The sequence below is a fragment of the Lactuca virosa genome, chromosome 5, assembly GCF_052849685.1.
Source record: "Lactuca virosa cultivar CGN04683 chromosome 5, Lactuca_virosa_CGN04683_v6, whole genome shotgun sequence".
In the NCBI taxonomy this organism is placed as follows: Eukaryota; Viridiplantae; Streptophyta; class Magnoliopsida; order Asterales; family Asteraceae; genus Lactuca; species Lactuca virosa.
In genome coordinates this window covers 333,041,751-333,067,204 of record NC_136430.1, presented here as the reverse complement: position 1 = coordinate 333,067,204, position 25,454 = coordinate 333,041,751, and positions in this window count along the sequence as shown.

Sequence of the window (25,454 nt, the reverse complement as noted above, 5' to 3'; positions counted from 1 at the left end):
GGGTTCTTGAAACCCTAGCCTCCACCCCTTAAATTTCGAAAATGGCTAAGGTTCTTTAGGGTTTCCTAGTTTCTTTAATTATTGTTTAAAAGCCTTAAAATATAATAATTAAAATTAGATCAGCCAAAGCCTTATTTTCAAATTTTAGAAAGGGATTCAGATAAGGATTAAATTTGAATTATTTAATTAATTGTTTGAAAGAAAATAATTATTTAACCCCTAATTGATTTAAATTAATTTAATCAAAAGTTTAATTAAAAGATAAAGATTAAAGCATAAATGATTTAAATTAATTTAATTAAAAGTTAATTAAAAGATAAAGATTAAATCATAATTGGTTTAAATTTAATTAAATTAAAAGTTTAATTTAGATAACTAATATTTAAACATTGTATTTTGAAAAGGTTGTAAAATACACCTTATATGTGTGTGTGTGTATATATATATATATATATATATATATATATATATATATATATATATATATATATATATATATATATATCATTAAAAGTTAATTACTATATGTATAAGCAAAGTCAGTCGAATTAATAGTAGGCCTCATTCACGAAACCATGCTATAAAGATGGTATAAGGAAATGACCTATAAAATGACTGTTTAATGGGTGTCCTTTTCACCCACTGCTCTCCTGTGTGGTGGAGGGTCGTGAGCTGAACGGGTTCGATAGGACATAACCTCATTAAAAGTATAATGATATAAAGTACTAGAAACTTTTTATGAAATCTCACTCTAGTTACTTTAGGAAAATGTGAACAATATGCTAATCCATGAAAACGCACATCATGCTTTATATTTCATTAGTGAAGCGTATGTGGTTAACCGACACATTAATAGAGATTATAAAGGGATATGATGGAGCATCTAAAAAATAATCATTATTGATGGAGCGTGTGTGGTTAACCGGCACATCAATATGAGATGATAAAAGACCTCGAGGTTGCCAAGGTGGTCTGCATGGTTATTCACATCTTGTTTGTGATCCTCGACATCCAGTCACAAAAGTGAGAGCATAATCTAAGATTAAACTCGCCACTGATAAGACTCAATGAATCTCAAAAGATCTAGGAGTTTCATAAGATTGAAATTGGCAAAAACCTTACCTACCTAGAATAGATTCAAAATTGATTACGACATCTTTCTTCAAAGTTCGAATAAAAAATATGGATCCTAGCTTTAATTTAAATTTTGGGTTAATAATTAAGGATTAAAATCAACTAACTTGAATTCTCTTTTCTCCCAATTTTAGATGTCTTATGCAGACAGAAATGGTCTTCCTCATTCTTAAAGAAATGGTTTTCCTCAATCTTCTGGAGATGGTCTTCCAGTTTCAAGTCAAGATGAAATTGTTTTCCCTTCCTTAGGAAACGGTGGAACTAGACATAATGCTTCTTCAACTCTTACACCTCCTCCTCCTGTGACTCTCCCAACATCACTTTTCCCTCAAGTTGAAAGATATAAGACTACTCAATCCTTGTTGGCATGTAAACATCAAGATGGAAACTCTGTGTGTGCGCATGTTCTGAAAATGAAATCGTACAACAAGTTGGATAGAATGGGTGTTTTTTCCCAAGGGAGCAAGCCATTGATTTGGTTCTTCTTTTGCTTCCAAAGTCATATGATCAGTTCATTGAGAACTTTTATATGAGGAATATTGATGTGACCCTAATTACTCTGACCCAAATGTTGATAGTTGCTGAAGCAGAAATGCTTAAGAGCACATCTAAAGCAGAGATTCTTATAAGGTCTAATTCTAAAGTTTCCATGTACATTGATAATGGTGACAATGGTGGTATAGAAAAGATTTATCTTCCCAATGGAAAGGGGTACTCCAAGATCAAACTGTTTGATTGTATGGTAAAGAGAAAGGCTAGTTCCCGGATTGTTCCATGTGTTGATGCCAAAGAGTCTATTTGTTTCTACAGCCAGTTGAAGGGATATTGGAAAAGAAGCTGTCAAAATACCTGAAAGATCTTAGAGATAGTAAAGTCAAGTCATGTGACTCTACTTCATGTACCTCAATTATCTGACTCCATTGTTTTATAAGTTCCTATTCATAGACTCTTAATACATGATGTGATGATCACATTTTGATGGTATTAAAGGAGCTAAGAGAAAGAAGGAAGCTTAAGCAAGGTGAGCTAAATCTGATCGTGGGAAATGGACTTTGGTCACATGGTCAAAAGATCAGAATTTGGAGCTACTGCTAAGGAGTTAGGATAATTTAATAGATTTCTATTACTTTTAGGAGATGTCTATAAACCTACTTTTTCATTTTATGCATTGTAAGGACAAGTTCCAAATTTTCGTTTATTTTCAATAAGTGAAATTTTGGTTTACGTTGCCTTATTTTATATTTCCTTGTAATGACATTTATGAAAGTGTTGGTTACATTTCTAATGATAGAAATATTAATTGTAGGTTTGATTCTTATGATATCGCTTATGGTATTATCATAATTAACCAAGTGAAAAGAATTCTCATTACCATGTTTTAAATTAGATAGAAACTTGGAGTCTTGCAATTCGAATTGTGTGATGCATGAGAATCTTGGTCATTGGAATATTTTGACTAATTCATTGTTCACATGTTTATGTGAGGCAATTGAAGGACTAATGGATCTAGTACATGTTGATATGAAATCTTCAGATCCACCACAAAGGATGATAACTCTATTTGTCATGATTTTCTGATGTTTCAGTAAATATGGTTGTGTTTATAAGATTAAACATAATTTTGATACTTTGAAAAGATTCAAAGAATAACATAACAAATAAGAAGAATCTATTAGGCAGAAAGATAAAAGTTTCTCCAATATGAAAGGAAAGGAGAGTACTTTAGTATCGTGTTTTATGATCATCTTATTGATTGTGGATTTATATCACAATTGATCCTCGAAGAACATCTTAGTGCAATTGTATGAATAAGAAGAGGAATTAGATATTGTTGGAAATAGTTCGATCAAGAGATGATTTGTACTTCATTCCAATCAAGTTGTAGAGTCATGCTCTAGTAACTATGAATCATATCTTGAAACTCATTTAAAACTAAAGAGGTTGAAAAAACCTTGAAATATGTGGAGTAAAAATGTTTTCTTACTCTAGCACATATAGAATTGGAGTTGTGATGTTTCTTTTAACCGAGAAAAAAAAGATAAATTGAGACCTATTCTATGAATTATTTTCTTGTCGATAATCCACACGAACTTTTGAATATTTGTTTTAGCTCGTCAAGTAATGTTCCTTGAGAGAGAACTCATATGGAAAGAAGTCAGTGGTAGTCGTATTGGTCTTGAGAGTTGCAAGAGTCAACCGACAATAAACCTTTTAGTTATCATTAGTATGTGACTTGAGGTTGAGAACCTGTCATGTTTGATTGATACAGTCTTATTTATGTGCACTTCTAGTTGAGTTTGCAATGCTTATGAGTTTTATGTTTTCATTTAACTGCAAAAGAAAAAGCGCATTGGTCAGTGAAAGTACATTGATCAATATGGTTGAGCTGATAACAACATGGAAGCACTGGTAGGCTCTTGAGCTACAAGATGGAAAGAAGTTTAGAATAACGAAGTTCAGTCCATGAAAGAAAGATAAATTGGAATTTCGTTTTGTCCTAAACTCCGTCTTATGATTGTAGGTTGGAAATGATAGATTCATATGGATGGGAACGTATGCTCCATAAATCTAGGTGGCAAAGGTTTCGCTCTAATTCATGAGAATGATTATGAGGAAGTACTTTCGTTGACAAATTTTAAAAGATCTGATTAATATGGATATTGGTTGTGTTAATTGCATTCTCAAATTCACAATATGATTACGACATCCCTCTTCATACTTTAAATTATGAGGAATGGCAAGGAATTGTTCGAAATTTCAAGACATATATATATATATATATATATATATATATATGTTCTGAAAGGGTTTAAACACACACATATGCTATCCAATGAATGTGTATAAGCTTAAGAAGTCTAGTTGGAGAATTATCGAAGCATCGTGTAATAGAAATCTATACTTCAGGAAGAAAGTCAAGAGTATTGATTTCTAAAAGTCCAGTTGATTTCTGGGTACATGTCAAAGCTAGTGGGAGCATAATTGTTATGCTAGTATTGCATGTTAACAATACTGTTCGTATGTAACAAAGTTTTCAATTTGCAAATTGCAAAGTTTGGGAATTGTTTCGCTACAGTAGACTTAAGGGAGAGGGCACTCATACTTCTTTTCGAATCTAAAGGTTTAGATCGTATAGTTTAATAGAACTTAGTCGTAGACATATATGAATATCATGTTCAAATTGTTCAACATAAGATATTCCATATATATGGAAATATTTTAGCAAGAGACTAAACATATATCAAATCCTTACATGAGACATAATGAATCGTGTCCCATATGCTTTAGATATAGGATCGATTACATATGCTATAATATTCACTTATTTTAATTTTTCAAATGCTCAGAGCATTATGAGAAAAAGGGCTAGAATTTTGTGTGACTAAATTTGTTAAACAGTTGTCAAGAACATTCTAAGATTATACCAAAAGACTGGTTTCTTGTGGACAGTTATAAGTATGATATTAATTTTGACGGACCATAGTGACATGATTCTGGATTGAGATGATTCTTGATCAGAAATGATGTTCATATGAGAATATAGAAATGTTTCATAATGGGAGATGGTTGAAAAGTATACATGTGAGTTGGAAACTTTAATGCAAGAGAAGTATTCAAGGAGTGTACCTTGAATTAGAACCTTCATTACCATGGAATTGTTTCTAGTAACAAAGTTCCAATTGGATATTCTGTAATATCAAAGACTCAGTCTTTGAGACTTTGGAATCTTGATATAACAGGAGTTTAATGCATGTTAAGTTGGAATTCCATCACATTTTGGATAATGATAAGAATTTGGGATTGTGAAATGAGCATCATTAGAATAATGTCTAATTAATCTGTTCAGAAAGGAAGGGCCATAAAGAGGCATAATATGCATGTTCATAACAAGGCATGACTGATGTTTAATTCAAGTGGTTAGTTGATTACTCGAAACATTATTCAATAGTTTTGAGACCATAGTTAATTAGTTTATTATTGTGTTTCACTTTGCATGTTTTACTTCCTGAATGATTTGATTATTGGAATTCCACAGTCGTCCATACTTTTGATAGTAAGTAATGAATTAAGACTTTCATGAATTTAATTGTAGATTGTCTATAAGGATTAGACATTGCAATAAGATTGCTAAAATATTCATGAGTACTTAAAAAATGGGGATTTTGATTATTGGATAAACCTACGCTCAGATAATTACTTCATGGATTCTATCACGAGTAATTGTGAGACGATAAGATCTTTTATTCTTAAAACGAAGATATATGAGTTGTAATTTACAAGTCGGTTGTGCATTGGTATTGCGAAAACGCATTAGTAATGTGATGTCATAAAATGTAGTGTCATGCATGATTTGGTGAGTAAAAGATACAAGCATATAAGTTTAAGTTTATTCGTTCATTTTTCCCTATCTGGAAAAGCGATATCTTTAGGCCCCTAGATGATTTGTTGTCGAAATCTGAAGTGCTTGACCAAGCCCAAACTGAATAGATATGTTCAATTAGTAGCCTGAATCCAGTCGTCATAAATGGTAAAAATCGAGAAACATAATCTTGGACTGTGAGATTGATTCTAATCCATGTCTCATGTCCATACGATATCTTGTAGTATAAAGGAATATTTGATCAATTATCTTAGGGCCAATAGATCAGAGTTTAGCAATGGCTTTGGAAAGCACTCTTTGCTATTTGGTTATACTTGTAATTGTAGTTATAGACTTATCCAAGTGGGAGACAATTGTATTAAGGTGTCTAAGCTCATAACTAAATTGGTATAAACTTGCAAATAGCAGCAAAGTCCTTTTTGGGTTGCCTTCATAACCAGAAATAACTAGAAATGATATTAACACACACACACACACACAGAGAGAGAAATGATTTGTTAATATATTATGTGATTAATATATTAATTGGGAATAGATAATTGATATGATATTTTTTATGTGATTAATATATTAGCATGAGATCAATAGTTAAACAATTGATTTGTTAATTTATATGATTAATAAATTAATAAGAAATCAATTAGAATTAGTTAATTATTAATCAGAATTAATCTGAAACTAATTTGGAATTAATTGTAATCAATTAAAAGTGCAAGGGGGTGAATTGTAAGTGTTCAATACTTGAACAAAAGAAGCAATTCTAGAACCCTCCATGGCATGGACAGTTTTGGATGGGTTCTTAGGGTTTCTGGAAGCCACCTGGTTGCATAAAAGGAAAGGATTTGAATTATGATTAAATCTATTATTTAATCAATTCAAATTTTGCTTTGCCTTCAAGTTACCTAAACTATCAATAGGACCTATTGGCTCATTATTGTCGTTCCTTACCTTCCTAAGAAGCATAGGAACAAACTTTCTACCTCTCTCCTCTCTCTCCTCATCATTCTAGGGTTTCTAGGGTTTTGGGTACAAACCATTAGAGGCACTAAACTTTTGGTGCTTGCTTTCCAAGGTTTTCAAGAAGGAATTTTGTTTGGTTATTTACTATAATAATAAAAAGTTATGTAAAACCTAACTCTATGCTTATTTCGATCATTATAGAGTTTCTTTAGGGTTCTTTATGTTTATAGTTTATTATTATCAATAGAGAAAACATAGATCCAAATAGGTTGCATGTGAACTTAAGAGTTAAATTATTTTCCGCCTCATGCAAAGATATATAGCCTATAAAACCTGTAAATAGATCGCCAAGATTGTGTTTCTTGTAGTCAAGTAGTGGAATTCCTATTACACTGGGGTCACGTCTTCCTTAAAATAAAATTCTCTTATCATCAGCTTCTTCAGTTCCTCCCGTGAAATTGCGTAAGCTGCGTCTACGCCAAAGGTTTTGACCTGAGTATTCCACCAGATCAGAGCCTTACCCATAAATGTGGATGTTGTGAACTTTACCCAACAATCATTGGCACGTTTTCTTTCCATTTCTTTTATCCAGTGGATTAAACCATTTACTCATTCGTCTCCATAGAAGGGTCTTGGTTTGTTGATAATAAACTCCTTGTAGGTATCCGTTATCTGCCTACGTCTATATTATATTGGTTGATATTTCCTTCCTACCTAGCGACTCCATAATTTCTTAAAGTGTCTAAGACTTGACGTTCAATCATTGACTTGATGGTGGTTAGTAGATGGTTAGATCTACTAATGCTAATATTGTCGTGTTGTTCGTGTTAATTATTATTTCTTACGCATAGATTTGACTGGTATAATTGGAAAATTTTAAATCTTTATGCATTTTAATCTTTTGGGAATGTACTATTCTTCCTACTTGTGCTTTCAACACATATTACAGTTTCTAATTAGTTAATTCCTTAGCAACCTGTCTTCTTATCGGCCTATGCTTTTCCCTAGACAGCTTGGCGATCTTTAAATGAGATTCCTTGTCATTTAAAAGACTTACTATGGATATTGCTACATTATTCTTTTTGCGCTTCGTGACTATGGATAGATAAAGTTTCTAAGCTTAAATGGCTTTTTAGTTCTTAGGTTGCACAATTGGTAGGTGAAATGAATTTGGGGTAAAAAGTGTCAACTTTTGAAATTGGGGTTCTGTACGCCATGCACATCTTCATCAGTTTAGTATTTAATGATGATTTTTTTCTTTATTCGACATTTGTTTCTTTCTCTAACTGGTCCCCATATCGCAACTGGTCCCACACACAATGATCACGCCGTGCGTTTGTCGTTTCCGAGCTTTGATTCTTCGATTTCTCGACTTCCTTACTCCAATGTACTTTTTTTACTAAACCTAACATCTTTCTTTCCTAATGATCCTCAGTTTTATCTTTTTGAGCTTTTTAGGGTTTTATTGGTTTTGATTGAAATGTAAGAAATTGAATAGCTAAATATCTAGTTTAATAACTAATTACTAAACCTTAATGCATAATTTCTAGTTTAATCAGTCAATCTAACCTCAATTTAGGGTTTTGCTAAATCTGTCAATTTGTGGTGTTTATAATGAAATTGGTGGTGTATTTTACTTGTATAAGCCTCAATTATTAGTCCCCTATAACTTTTAGGTCAAAATTTGGACGAATTATAAGCTTTTGGAACCGACTGTTCGTTATCTTCATGAAGCACGCCGTGCATCTTTAATGAATGGGGGGGGGGGGATATTCAAAGTGCACGTAATGCAGTCTTGGGCATGCATGAACTTCTTTTTTTTTTTTTGCCATTTTTCAATACTTTTTCCTTTCTTAACTTACTTATAATTGCCTTGTCTCATTTTTCTCAGGTATGTCTCGAGCGGGTCACTAACGGGCTGGTCAATTGCCGCCTAATTTGTCGTCTAATCCGTTTCTACAGTTTCAAACTGATATTCCTTATGAGGACCAAATTTTCTTTGTCACTCAGGTCTTCTATGATAATAACGGTCTTGAGCTTTTTGTCTGCCAGTGGTGGCGCCAGATCTTCAAAATCCAAGAGCTTATCTACCATGAACTTTGCTGTTAGTTCTTTTCTACAGTTCGTTTCAACAGTTGGTCGAGGAACTGGGTTGATCAGTCAGTTTCACCTTCTGTCTAGAACGGGTATCCTGTTCTTGCAACATTTTAGAGTTGGGACGACACTTAGGGTTTTATACTGAGGAGGAGGTGGCTAGTCCTCATTTATTTTCCTATCTAGACAATTGTATCCTTTCGCCACCAGAGGAGTATGATCAGCTGTAGGTCTGGGCTCATTCTAGGGATATCTATATCTCTAGGTTTGCCAAGGAATGCTACTTTAGATCTCCTATCTTCAGGTTAATCCATTGCCTGATTGCTTCCACTCTCTGTCACCGTGAGGAGTGTGATAAGGTTCCTTCAGGTGACCTTTTCTACATGTGGTGCGTGATCCACACCGAGGTTTTCCTCCATCTACCTTATTCCCTTGCATTGTACTTATCCAGTTTTGGCTATAGGTGCTATGGTGAAGGCCGAATTTGTAAAGGTCATTGGGTTACTCATTTGGCTCATTCCTATGGGACATCGATGGGATGGTTTTGTATCCCATCAGGGATTTAGGTGTGATTGCTCTGAGGAAGATGCGAGCGGTGGTACATAAAGCTAGTAAGATTCTGAGGATCCCTGATGATGATATTGTCCCGCCTCTTAAACAGGTGGAGTCGAAGCGTGTTCCTGAGCTTGAATTCGAGCACTAAAAGAGAGCTAGGCGCACACCAGAGGTTGCTCGAGAGGAGCATGAGCCATATGTCGACTTACACTATTTGGCTCGACGTATGGATGCCTTGAGCATAGAGCACCATATCATCTTGCAAGGTCAGCAGTGGATCATGACATCTCCTGCTAGGGTGATGGATTTACGTAGGAAGGATTACCCACCCTTTCCACCATTAGATCCTAATGTTGCCACATCAGGCACATAACAGGTGGATGTCGGGGATGACGATGGTGATGAGGAGGATGAGTATGAGAGTGGGGATGACGATGGCAATGGTGGAGAGATTTGATTTGATGATTTGTTGTATTTTGATACTTGTTCTATGGATTTAATATTTTGATACACTTTATGTATATTATATTCTTATTTTGTATTGTATGATATGTATATGTTCATCTATTTTACCAATCACCAAATTTAAACTCAGTTGGTACGTTGGCCCTACCAGAATTAAACATAGATGATCAATTTGCGTTTAGTTGTGGCTTGATATATGCATGCTGATTTAGTTAAGATAACTGATTATTATATTTGATTCGTGTGGTTCGTATACTTAAATGTTCTGGGTTTGCGATTTTTATGTTTTTGTTTGGTACTTCTAGACTATCAAATAAGTATTTGCTAGATGAGAAGTGCCAGAGGGTAGGACCATTTTAGCATATAGCCGTTCTGAGCTCCAGCAACCCAAGCAATGGTTCATACTAGTCACCTCTCCCATAAGTAGTCTATCATTAGTGTAATTAATAATAATAATACTTTTATAGGTTTGAGGAAAAACCTTATCATAGTATATTTCCTATACTATACTCGTAATTTCCTAAGGAAGTACTAGTTTGCTATAACCTTCGGCTCTGATACCATTCTCTTTCACACCCTCGGCTGGTGGCAGAAACGCCAAGTCATGACAAGGTACATTGATTATCCAAATTACAGAGCATAAAACGAACAACATAATTTTTTTTATTAATAAACGATGATTACAATGACTTTTACAGGAACTATCTATATCAGTGTGTCTTCTCCATCCTTGCGATGATCTTTTCTGCTTTCGGTTCCCTAGGAATACATGGTTTTTGGAAACGATCAACATAATGTTGGTGAGTTCACAAGTTTTATAGCTTTTGAAAAGTACTCTTTTTTATACGATTTTTGAATATATAGACTTTCGAACTTTTCTAACACACTAAATTCCTAGGGAGTGTTTTGTTTTACTATCTTTAATTTGTAAATTGTTATCTTTTTCTTTAACATTTGTTTTGTTTCTTTCATCTTTCAGGGAAGTATTGGATTTATTCACTCGATTAGTTTCGAGTAGTTCTTAGATAAGATACTTAGGAAAGTATCTATTTGAACATATATTAGTATCTTCTTACAATCTGTTTAATTATGTCCTTTAAGATAAATAGTTCTATTCCGTTTATCTTAAGGCTTTTTACTTGTATTACTTTGTTGATATATACTATTACTACTTTCAGGCGTTCCCCTGTAAGTAAGTTAATTAAGGTTTATGAGTTCCTATTCTTTATATTTTATCCTTAGGATAATTAGTCCTTTCGTACTTATCATATAACCTTTCCTTTTATAGATTTTTATCCCTTTTTCTCATCCTTTTCATACTTTGACTACTTTCAAGGCGTTCCCATTTAAGTAGTTTAATAAATTAAGGTTGGCGAACAATTTTACAATGAATTCCTATAATCGAGCTATATGACTTGATATTTCCCTGCCACGACGCTTCATCAAACGTCGCAAGACTATAAAGCTATGCCTAGTGGGGTTGTAGCTAGCAAACGTAGGTGAGAGTGTCAATCCCATATAGATCTATACACACCTTTAACACTCACTTAAGATTAACGATTATAGGCCCGGGGTTAGTTGAACTTAATCGGCTAAAGGATGAATAATATGACTCGTTTAACAACTTTTTTTTGATAAACCTTTAAAGTATGATTATATACCCTTATTATTACTCCCTTTAATTTTTCTTTTAATATGATTTCCTTATATAATCATACACATATATACTTGACCATATATATATATATATATATATATATATATATATATATATATATATATATATATATATATATATCCTTGTATTGATATTCTTTGATAGGATATTAGGGCAGAGTACAACTAACTACATTGATTATCCTTAAGTTTTCCTTTAATATAGTTTTATTCTTATATGTATATATATATATATATATATATATATATATATATATATATTTAACCATATACATAAAATAATTATTATGATATTGATAGTATATTAGGATAGAGTAACAACTAGGTACAATGCTTATCCTTAAGTTTTGCCAGTATAACGACTAAGTACTATGTTATCCTAGGGAATTGGCCAGCATAATCACTAGGTATAATTCATCCAGTGTAATTTTAGGCATTATAGCGACTAGGCATAATATCATTCTTAAAGCTTAGGCATGGTAATTACCGAGCATAATATTATCCTATCGTTTCGGGTATAGTATAAACTACTGATATATTACAAGTAATATCCTTTTTGTAAAAATCGATAAGGTAGTTTTATAACATGTTTCCCCCCTCTAAGGCATATGAAAACAATAAAAGTGGGGCCATGAACTCACCTTAGTAGCGTGATCAAAGAGACTCTGACTATCGCATTGGGAGTTTTAAGCCATCAGGAAGAGGAAGAGGATTTCAGATTGGTTCAAGGAGAAGATAGGGTGTTTAAGGTGTGGAAAGTGAGGAGGCGAGTGCCTCTATTTATAGGGACGATTTTAGCCTGCGCGTGACACAAATATCTATGTGCGCCGCGCACGGGCATCGTGGCTCCATTCAAAACTTTCCACGAGTCACTTTCCTGGTGGTCCACGTCTCTCGCATCTCGACAAATCTGGGTGTCAGACGTGCACTTCGTTCGTGGCATGCATGACACGCGCACGATTAATCTTTTGTAAAATTCATATCTCTCTTGTATGAATCTTGTCTCTGACATTCCTTATATATTTGTGTAGCCATCAATGAGTACTACAACTTTTCTTTAGGTTGTTTTGGCTAATCCTAACTTCTATTTTTAGCCCGTATTTTATGTTTTTCCAAAAATCATAACTTCTTCGTACATACTCCGTTTTTAGCCTTCTTTGCTTCAAAGTTCTTATCTCAAGGAGTACCATGGCTTTCCTTTTAACGATTTTAACCAAAACTCAACCAATCTCCTAGTAGTATTTTGACATTGTGAAATTTATTGACGCAGTTGATTTTACTTTATACAAAAATCATAACTCCTTCAATCGAAGTCAGATATTTACGAAGCTTAAATCCTTGAGATCACGTCGCAATGTGCTTTCCGAATATGTTACCCCTTTATACTAGTTAACACAACTTTTCCCGCACTTAATTATGCGATTTACGCATATTTCGAACAATTTTCTCTCATTCACCGGGGTTCTAAACATTGTGTTTAGATAACTATCCTATTCTCAGTCCTTTACAATTGGTGATCGGTGACAATTTTTACAATTGTCACATGCCAAGTCAAAATCCGAGGTATTTGCGAAAAAATTACACACGCTTAGATAAACGAATCCATTCTTATCTTGACTACCTCAACTGTTGACTGAATATGATTTATCTATTCTACAATGCATAATATGTTTGCACATATTGCATTATGGTTTGGACGACTTAAAATTCAGCGTTTGACAAAATATGCATATTAAGGTATCACACACACACACGCGCGCGCACACACACACACACACACACACACACACACACACATATATATATATATATATATATATATATATATATATATATATATTCTAAAAATCGTTTCCCATAATAGATCGGTTGAGGGTTTAGAGGGATCACATGTAAGGTTTTTGGGAAAAACCTTGAGTCACGACGTAACGTGCCAAATGAATGAATGCGTACTTGGGATGGTCGTCACGACGTGATGGAAGGTTTGTCACGATGTGACAACAGCTACAGCCCAATCCCATGATATTTTATGGTTTCTTCCATATTTAACCCCCTAAACTAAAGGTTTAGGGCACCCTCTTCAGTCTCCAGCCCCTTCCATCGAAACCTTAGCTGCCATTATTGAATTCTTGAGCTTTTGGTGGTGTTTTGGTGCCTTGAAGGGGAAAGAATCATCCGTGGTGCATACATCCAGCTTTCAAGACTCATAATCATCTTCTATCAATTTCTCTAGACCTTTGTAAGTATTCAAGCTCAAATCTTTATGATTCCTTGTTACTAGATCTATACTTTCATGTATTATTCTATATGTTTAGGCTAGTTGGATTGTTCAGATTCCATAAATTTGGCAACTTTATGGGTCCTTAGAGTCCCTTTGTTGTTAGATGTGCTAGATCTGAAGATTGGTGGAGTTTTGAACTCACGCATGAAGTTTTTGTTGGGTTTTGAGCATTCTAACACTCCTAAGGTGTACATGCAACCCTAATAACCTTGGATCTATGTTTTCTCTAAAATACATGCAAATAAGAATTTCCAAGGTTTACATCCTAACTAGCATAGCATGGAAAACTAGAATCATAATACACTAGAAGAATGACATACCTTTTGATAGTGATTGATTGCTTGGAGTTTGAGAGCCTAGCACTAATAGTGTGAATGCCTCAAGTGGAATCACAAATCACCACAAACTTTGGAAAACTCTTGAGAGAATAATATATGTGCTCTAGAAATTAGGCCACCACTCTTGTTCACACACAACTAGTGTCATTTCAAGCATCATAAGCTCCTTTATATAGTGTGGAGGATTAGGGTTACATCCATGTAAACCCTAATACCCATGACTCTTCCTTTCCAAGGATCCATGGGTTAAAAGCTCCATGGACTATCCATGGATTCCCATGCATGCCAAGCCCATTCCAAATGAGTATTAGCCCACACTACATAAAATACAAGAGCCCATATTTAATTAGTCACCTTTTTGATCACCAAATTAATTCTAAATTAATTTATGACCAATACTAATTAAATAATATGATTTAATATTAATATATTATAACTTATAATATATTAATAAAGCATGAACATACTATTCTCAAAAGATTATCCAAACAAATTGTTTGGGTGAAGTGCAACCCAAATGGACCATGCCGGGTCGGGTCAAGTACATCTCAAATGTTGTTATGGACTTAGACACCTTATCCAACAGTCTCCCACTTGGATGAGTCTAATAACATATTTGCAGATATGACTTCAGGAACCAACCGGCAATCGTAGCTCTCAAAACCCTGTTGAACTATGAAGCGCCATTTTAGATAAGTGATCATATAATCCTCTGCTCTCATGATATCAGCCGGACAAATACATGGAACAATGTCTTACTTATTGTCCAGCAGTTTGTTTCCCGATTTCCGATTTGTTTGACAAAGAACTTAATCGAACACATCAATTTAGTTCTGACCGGGCCCGGTACATAGGTCAAAACAAAATCATCGAGGGGCCCAGATATCGCTTCTAATCCTCCAAGGACTAGAAGGAACAGATAAACTTCGAATCATATACTTGTTTCTACTACTTGTTGAATTATACACAAAGGCACGTTTTATAACATCAAGTTACTGATGTGTTTTCGTGGAATCAATGTACAACCAATTCATAGGTAACAACTCATATCTCTAGGTTTGAAGACTTATATGATATTACCGTCTCACGATCACTTGAGATAAATTCCATGAAGTGATGCAAGTGAGCGTGGGTTGAATCCAATACTCATAACTTATGAGCACTCATGAGTGTTGTAGCCATGTCCAACATCTTAGACCTCTACAACCAACTCATGACAGTCTTGATTCATATCTACTTCCAACATATGACCGACTGTGGATGGTTTGAATAACTTAATCATTCGGAAAGAATAACCTAGTTATTATGGAAGTCAAAACATGCAAAGTGAAACACAAGAATAATTGAATCCAATATGGTCTCAGCACTTATGAATATAAATAAAACACCTTTTATTCATCACCATATTGATTCCACATTATTCTGTTTCGATTTATCAACTTAACACTTGAATTAAAACAATAGTTGTCCCATGCTCCAAGCATGTACACTATGTTTTCTAAACAATAGTCATGACATACACCAAGTATGCACACTATGTTTGTCTATGATCTTTTTACTTTGTGAAGTAGATCAATTGAACATAATTCCAATGATGCTCATTTCACAGTTCCAAATCCTTACCGTAAATGTAAGAATACCAAATTCTTGTCATTTACTGTAATCTGTTAGATTCCAAACTTATATGCATTGATCCTCTTGCAATGACTATGCACAAAAGTCACAAAACTTGTCAACAGTCACTACAGAGTATTCCAAAGGAGATCAATTCCATGGAAACGAAGTCTCATATTCAAAGTACATTGCTTTGAACATCCTTCTTGCATAAAAGTTTCTAACTTTCTCATAGATTCTTAATATCCAACTCCCAGTATGGAAAATTTCCATATTCCCATTTTGATTATCATATCTGAACAAGAGCTACCTCTTTTCAGAATATATCTATATGGTCCTTCCAAATTTTAACATTATACTTCCAACTGTCCCTTATCAACCAATCTTTAGTGAACCTTAGATTGTCCTCGACAATTTATTAATCATTTTAGTCATATCCGGTTCTATTCCTTTTTCCCTCTTAATGCTCTAAGCATTTTGAAAAATTTAGAATGGATAAATATTATAGCACATGTGACCGATCCTATACCCGAAGCATATGGGACACGATTCATGATGTCTCACATAAAGACCTGATACTAGATCAGTCTTTTGCTACAATATTTTTATTTGCCATGTTTTCAAAAATCGACTATGAAGAGGGATGCCGTAATCATAATCGAATTTGAGAACGCAATATATATAGAATTTCCTTATGTTGAACCATTCCAACATAAAACTCATATATATGTCCTTGACTAATGATGATTAAAATCTCAATCTAAAATTTTTAGGATTGAAATGAAGTATAATCTCCTCTCCCTTAATTATAGCAAAACAACATTTTCCAAGTGAAAATCTTGTTTTCTATAATTAACAATACTCATCATAATTGATTATGCTCCCACTAGCATGATAATCATTTAGCACAACAATTATGCTCCCACTAGCTTTGACATGTACTCAGAAATCTACTTCTAGAAATCAATACTTAATTGAATTTCATCACCAAAGTTCAGACTTCTGATACGAGATGCTTCGACAAAACTTTATCTAAGCTTCTCAGACTCATACATCTTTCCTTAGATAGCTCACATGTGTGTCTAAACAATTATGAAGAGGGATGCCGTAATCATAATGTTTAGACCTGTTTGCCATTTCTCACAAGTCCATGTTAGTGTGTCGGTTAACCACACAAGCTCCACTAACGACTTTGAGAATGCAAACAACACAATTGCTATCTACTAAAAATCTACTTAGTGAAAGCGTTTCCTCACCATCATTTTCATGAATCGGAAAGAAACCTTATGACACTTAGATTTTATGATGTATGTGTTCCTATCCATATGAATTTGTCAAAACCTTAATCACAAGACAAGGTTAGTGACAAACTCAAAATCATATGGACTGAACTTGTTCAATCTTGATTTCTTGCCTCTTGGTAGCCCAAGGGCCCACCATTGCTTCCAAGTTGTTATGTACACAATTGAGAACTCACAGAACTCACATACATAGTCAACTTTACCAGAATAGGCACAGAAACAAGAATTATGTCAACATGATAGGTTACAAACCTCAAGTCGTGTGCTAGCGATAAACTATAGGTTTTATCCTTGATTAGCTCTTGAAACTTTGAAGACCTTTAAGACTCCCACTGTCCCCTTGACATATAAGTTTCTCTTTGTCAAGAACCATTCCTTGACAAACAAACAAATATTCAAGAGTCAGTGCTAATTCTTATCAAGATAAACACTTCACATAATTGGTGTTAGTTGGTCTTTGCTTTATCCAAGACATCACAACTTACCAATCTCAAATGTGCAAGAGTAGAAAACATTTTACTCTTACATTTGACAAGTGTTATAAACCTTCTTTAAGATGTGTCACTCAAGTTACAATCTTGGAGTATGACTCTAAGACTTGTTTTTGGAACGAAGTATGACTCATCTTCTCGATTTTAACCATTCCAACAATTCATGAATCCTTTTCTTAGCCATACAAATGCACTAAGATGTCCTTAGAGAATCAAATTGTGATATGGTTCCATAATCATTAAGATAATCATAAAACATGATACTAAAGTACTCTCCCATCTTTTCAGATTTGAGAAATTTTCATCTTTCTGCCTAATTTGATTCTTCCCATTCGCCCTGCCATACATTGAAACTTTTCCAATGTTTCAGAATTGTACTTAAACTTGTAGGTACAACCATATTCACTAAACTTTAGTAAGTCATGACGAATAGTCTTATCGATCTTTGTGGTGGACTTTGACCTGCACACACCCAGTGTACCCGATCCTTTAGACTTTCACCTGTCTCACATATACATGTGGTCAGGGAATTAGTCTAGACTTTCCAAAAATGAAAAATTCTCATTCATCACGCAATACAACCTGCATGATTCCAAGTTTCTGTCCAATTGAAACCTTGGGTGATGAGAATCTTTCCTTATTTGATAAATTTAGACACTACCACAGATGAAAGAATCAAATTCATTATTGCTAGAAACATACAAACATTAACTTTCCATGAATGCCATTGCAAGGAGATATAAAATAAAGTAAAACAAAATTTTATTTATTTATAAAATGCGGAAAAACTTTTCCTTACAATGCAACTTTAAATGGAAACTATACTATTACATATTTCCTAGCAATCTATCATAACTTCTAAGTAGTAGCTCAAGAATCCGATCTTCGAACCATGCGATTGAAATCCATCTTCGCTATCAGATTCAGCATACTCCTTTTATTAAGTGTCCTTCCCTTTGCTTGATCCTGCCAAACACCAAAATGTAACCGAGTCACATTTTGTATTAAGAATCACCAATAAGGAACTTAACAGAGTTAGATAGTGGACTTGCCTGAAGTAGAGTCAAACATTTTGTTTCTACTTGCTTTCAGATCTTTCAGGTATTCAGGGCAGCTTCGCTTCCAATGTCCCTTCTCATGACAATAAAAACATATAGACTCTTTGGGAATGGTACACGAGATTATCACAGACTTAGCCTTTTCTTTAGCCTTTTGGTCAACCGGGTTGACCAAGGCCGATCCCTTTCCATTGGGAAGAGTGAGCCTTTCTGGACTTCCAATGTTGCCATTGTCAATGTCCATGGAAGTTTGAGAAATAGAACTTCCACCCATATTTGCTTGACCATTGTGCCACATCATTTCTAACTCAGCTGCAACAAGCAAATAAGATAGATCTATTAGGTTCATGTCGTGATCTGTCACATAGTAGTTCTTAATGAACTCACTATATGACTCTGGAAGTGACTGAATAACCCAGTCAATAGCCAACTTCCTTGGAACAATGACACCCAACATTCTCAACCTGTCAAAGTGTGACTTCATTCCTAAGACATGAGTGCACACAGGTCTTCCATCTTTATGTTTCATTGCTAGTAGGGCTTGAGTGACCTTGAATTTTTCAAGTCTTCGAGCTTGTGGGTCAGGGAGAATAAATGGAGGAGGTGGAGGTAGAGAAGTATGATTTCCATGAGATTTGGGAAGATCACAATTGTCTAAACCAGACATCTACAATGGGAGATATTCAAGTTAGTTGATTTTAAGTCCTTAATATAACACCCAATATGAAATATTAAGGCTAGGACCCAACACAATATTTTATAACTTGGAAGAGGGATGCCGTAATCCAAGCTATAAAATATTTGAAGGTAGGTGAATGACGATTCACCAATTTCGACCATGAAAAACGAAATAAATTATTAGGTTTTAATTGGATTTGAAACTCCTAGATCTTTTGAGATTCATTGAACTTTCAATGGCATGTTTCAATCTCGATTGTGCCCTTCAGGTTTTGTGACTGGGATGCCGAGGATCACAAAGCAAGGTGTGAATAACCATGCAAATTCACTTGGTACCCTTAATATTATCACCTAATCAATGTGCCGGTTAACCACACGCGCTCCACCGATCTATGATAAACATTAAGTCACCCTTAGTGATCCTTACTAGTCCAAGTTAGTGTGCCGGTTAACCACACACGCTCCACCAACGACTTGGTAAGGTACAAAGTGTGAATTTCATGGGTTAGCACCAAATTCACATTTTCCTAAAGTAACTAAGATTGGGAATTATAAAAATATTTAGTTACTTTATAATAATCCTTATACTTTTAATGAGAATTAAAGTCATTGTCCTACCCGTTCGGCTAACGACCCTCCACCGATCAAGGAAGCGGTGGGTGAGAGTGGACACCCATTAAGTTGCCATTTTATAGGCAACAACCTTATACCCCCTTATAGACCGGCTTCGTGAATGAGGCCTACTAACGGTAAAACGACTTAATCTTATACATATATATAATAATTAACCATTAATGTTATAAATAGTATAAGGGTTGAATTTTAACTTTTAAAACTCTAGGGTATGGAATTAAAGTTTGTGTGCGACTTTACAAATTCCAAAACTTGAGGGCAAGTTTTGAACAATTCAAAAAACTTTTGGATATTCATAACTTATGAGTTTTAATTAAGGCTTAAAGAAACTTTTAATGAAGAGACTCTTGGACATCCATAACTTGAGGACAAGTTATGGAGTCCATAAAACCATTTATGTGAAAAACTCTTCAAAAGTGTAACTTACAACTTCTTTTTAAAAAAACTTTTGGAATTCCATAACTTGAGGACAAGTTATGGAGTCCATTCAATGTCATAAAGATCAAGAATTATACTATCAAACAATTTGCACATAATTCCTATGATCTACCAAAACTCATAAGTTCATGAACATTCATAATCAACAACTTTCAAGAATCATATAAACATATATAAACTTGAAACTTTGATTATAACTTTGAAATTGGTTCACCACAATCATTACCACATCAAAAACAGGTTTTACAAGTCCAAAACAGTTTAAGGTAATGATTCCAGACCAATTCCAGCACAAAATCTCGAAAATCTGCACTCAGGCCTGCCAACTCGTCGAGTGCATGAACTGACTCGGCGAGTTGGTTGAATATATGCATGAACTCGGCGAGTCAGCTGTGTAGAATGTAGTTTTTCGACATTTTTCAGCTATATGCATCAAGTATTCAAGAAAACAAGCCTAGGCTCTGATACCACTGTTGGGTTTTGAGCATTCTAACACTCCTAAGGTGTACATGCAACCCTAATAACCTTGGATCTATGTTTTCTCTAAAATACATGCAAATAAGAATTTCCAAGGTTTACATCCTAACTAGCATAGCATGGAAAACTAGAATCATAATACACTAGAAGAATGGCATACCTTTTGATAGTGATTGATTGCTTGGAGTTTAAGAGCCTAGCACCAATAGTGTGAATGCCTCAAGTGGAATCACAAATCACCACAAACTTTGGAAAACTCTTGAGAGAATAATATATGTGCTCTAGAAATTAGGCCACCACTCTTGTTCACACACAACTAGTGTCATTTCAAGCATCATAAGCTCCTTTATATAGTGTGGAGGATTAGGGTTACATCCATGTAAACCCTAATACCCATGACTCTTCCTTTCCAAGGATCCATGGGTTAAAAGCTCCATGGACTATCCATGGATTCCCATGCATGCCAAGCCCATTCCAAATGAGTATTAGCCCACACTACATAAAATACAAGAGCCCATATTTAATTAGTCACCTTTTTTATCACCAAATTAATTCTAAATTAATTTATGACCAATACTAATTAAATAATATGATTTAATATTAATATATTATAACTTATAATATATTAATAAAGCATGAACATACTATTCTCAAAAGATTATCCAAACAAATTGTTCGGGTGAAGTGCAACCCAAATGGACCATGTCGGGTCGGGTCAAGTACATCTCAAATATTGTTATGGACTTAGACACCTTATCCAACAGTTTTAACCTCTTTTTCTTTATGTGTGACCTTATTTGAGCTAATGACTTGCTTAGGGCATGCATGTCTACCAAGCATTGATTTTTATGGATATTGGGGTGTAAGGAAGCCTTCTAAACAAAATAAGTGTATGGATTAATAGATTAAGGGCTTAATCATTAAGCTGTCCAGACACAGTTCTCACGACGTGATGATATGCTTGACACGTCGTGACGTTTGAAGTCCTCGCGGATGTTTTGTCCGGATGTTCTCACGACGTGACCAAGACTCTCCCACATCATGGTGAGGGTTGACCGTTGACTTTTGTTGATCGTTGACTCTTTGACTAGTTCGACTTCGGGTCAAACTTGAAGGAATTGGGTTATTTATTAAGGTTCCATCTTGGTTTGGTGCTAGTCGGTTCGCGGGAGCGATCAATGTCGAGAGTCAGCATGTTGATGTGTTTCATTGTGTCTTCGATTCAGGTGAGTTTCCTCATTATACTACGTGTTGCAATATATATCCTTGTATGTTAGGATATATGAGTAGTGGTATGCTGGTTAGAGTACCAATAGGTTGGTTATCGTCTAATAGGGTTCTCTAGGGGATGTATGTAGTTACGTAGGATAGCCTGAGAACTCTTGATCTAGGCTTTCTTTCTTGTTACTTGTTTGGTTATGGCTCTAGAGTGGGATATTCGGATGTCTATCTCACCTCTGGTTACATATAGTTATGCATTCCTTGGAGATTTGCCAGTAGCGATGTAGTGTGCTGTGAGAGGCCTAATATGCGGTAGTGGGTTGTTAGACAAGTAGGCTAGTGTAAATAATTGTCAGTGTTTATGTGTTTACTTGATTGCTTGTTTGATTATTTATGTCGACATACGGTGATGGGTCTGGTTGACGTGGTGTTGTTTTGTGTTGTAGGCCAACAAACCCAAGAACAATCCAGTCTTATGTTGTGGGCCCATAGGCATTCTGTGACATCCCGAATTTCACGGCCAGAAAAGACCGATTTAGTTTATGCTTTTTAAAATAAAATCAGAGTAATCTTCTAAAAGATGTTGCGGAATTTGTCCCCAGAAAAATATGATAAATATATTATCATGGCATTTTCGGAAGAAATGTATTTTATTCATTTTAAAACTTGGGATGTCATCGTCAATATAGAAGCATAAGCATAAACAGAACTTACATTCATTTACACTAATGATTTACATCTCCTTTAATCGCTCAGTGAAATATGTCTTCGTATTGATACCTGTGATACAAAGAAAACTGAGTGGGTCAGGCTTGGGAGCCTGGTGAGCATATAGGGTTTTCAACCCACAATAATACAATTATTATATTCAATCATCAAACAATCAACCCAATTACCCATCCCCATATCTCCCTTATTTCTTAAGGATTTACCCTAAGAATCGACTATCCTTCATCCATTCATTCTTCAGGATTGACCTAAGGAATTTATCCAAAGTCCATTGCTACCAAGGTTCATACAACAGGCACCACGTCACATAGTCGCCCGGGTTTATACAATAGGCGCTACGTCTCATAGTCGCCAGGGTTTATACAATAGGCACTACGTCTCATAGTCGCCAGGGTTTATACAATAAGCACTACGTCTCATAGTCGCCAGGGTTTATACAATAGGCACTACGTCTCATAGTCGCTAGGGTTTATACAATAGGCACTACGTCTCATAGTCGCCAGGGTTTATACAATAGGCCTCTCATCATTTTATCACACACCAACTATTCCATCTACCCATGTTATACCCAACATATTTGTAGATAAAATATATATATATACAGTTTAAATCATTTTAAAACTTGTATAAATCATTCATTCAACAATCATTTCAAATAAACAAACAATACATATACATATAGCACATATTTTATATAAAATACTTCATATCTATGTGTAAGATGAAAGTGACTATACACTCACTCGATAAGACGATAATCGGGCAGCACTTCGTTTCTTAAAACGATCGTTTCCAATAAAACCGGGGGCTTTAATGAAAAACCGGGTCCTGCGAGGTTGGAGCTTCAAAACCGAAAAGATAAATTTTCCGGGCTCTACGGGCACTTCGGGGCGTATTCTGGGCGTTAAAAATGATACCGGGGCTTCGGGGAAGTAGAAATAGCTAAAATATTGATTTAGGGGTGAAAAATGCCAAATTTCCAATTCTAGCCGGGAGATCTCGCAACCCCCCTATTTATAGGGTGCGAGACCGAAGTTTAGTGGCTAAGAAGGCTCCACGCGTCAGCTGCGAGGCTCGGAGGTGGCTTGGATGCGAAGGCGCGTCGGAAGCTTGTAGGCGAGACGTGGCTCGCTTCGGACACCTCCACGGATGCGACACGCGCCTGATTTCGGTTGGACCTCCTTTCGGTCGTATCAGCAGCTGACACGAGGCGGACACGCGTCGGTCTCGGACTGGGCCACGCTTCGGACTCGTCATCAGCATCGGACATGGGTCAGCAGGCGAGGCGAGGGTGACGTGGCCGAACACCAGCCATGCGAAATTCCTCGGATTTCGAACTTTTCTTGATTTTTGTGCTCCGAACTTCTAAAATCCATAACTTTTGCATACGGGCTCCGTTTTTGACGTTCTTTATATGCACACATAGGCGAAATTATGCTCTACAAATTTTGTTTAGACTCCGTTGGCTAATTTTGAATTTATTTTTAATATTATTATTTTTAACAGACCGGGACAGGAAAATCCGTTAAAAATTCATAACTTCTTCATCCGACGTCCATTTTCGTCTGTCTTTTTATCGTTATGCTACTATTAACGAGATATTCGATTCTCGTTTAGGTTGTGTCGGCTAAAAATCACTCGATCTAAAATTCGAGTTTTTAGTTGTCTACTGCTAAGCTGAAACTTAGAAAAATCATAATTTCCTCATACAAAGTCAGATTTGGGCGTTCTTTTTATGGACGATATCGATTTAACGAACACTACGACTTTCGTTTAGATCGCTAAGGCTAAATACTGCTCTATCGTAAATTCACCATTTACGTTTACCGGTGCCGTGCCAGTTCCGTCGCGAAACTTCGACGGGCCATAACTTCTTCGTAATAACTCGGATTTCGGCATTCTTCATATTTACAGAACCCTTGTAACATATACTACCAATTGATTAAGATTAATCCTTCTAAATAATCTTCCACCAAAAAGTCATTTTTGACGCTTATTGTCTTTAAATTGACTAGCCCGGATCTACGGGCGTTACACATTCCAGTCATAAGTTGTGGGCTCGGGAGCAATCCAGTCTTATTTTGTGTCCCCGAGGGCTTTCCAGCCATAAGTTGTGGGCTCGGGAGCAATCCAGACTTATGATGTGGGTTTGAGGGAATTCGGTCATAAGTTGTGGGCTCGTGGGCATTCGAGTCATAAGCTGTGGGCTCGGGGGAAAGCCATTCTTATGTTGTGGGCCCGGTGTGCATGCATTGTATGTGTATTGTGGTGTGTGGTATTTTGGGGGAACTCATGAAGCTTTAGCTAACAATTATGGACTAAATGTTTTTTAGGTACCGTTGGTGACCGTGGGAAGGCGAGGCGTGACTATACACACACATCAACAACAATGGAGGTTCAGTGTTATATTTATTACTATGATTTATAAACAACTACATTTTGGAACAAATGGGTTTTCTTAACTTGGAATCTATAACATGAAGTTTTACCTTAGTTAAAACCAAAAAAAATTGTTAGTGAAAATGGGACGTTACAAGTTGGTATAAGATCCTTGGTTTGAGGAATTTGGAGGAACAGTTGTGTGAATCCAAACTCAAACTAGGATCCAAGAATTTTCACAAATGTTTTTGGAAGGGAATTTTAATAAAATGGTTGGGTTGGAGACATGGGCTCAGTTTCTTGTCTTATTCTTGTTTGATTTCTGGATTGAGAATGTGAACGTGGACCTCTGTCTCAACCTTGGATTACCAAGAAGATGTGGTGTGTACAGTCAACCAGAGCCCAAACAGGAAAGTGATTCCAAAATACCCATACTGGTTTAATATGTTGATTTTGAGCTTGCTGATATGTGAATCGTTAGGATTACATGTTATTGAGTAGGCTAAGGATTCCTTCAGGGACTGTATGATAAGTATTTCTTGATTTTTGT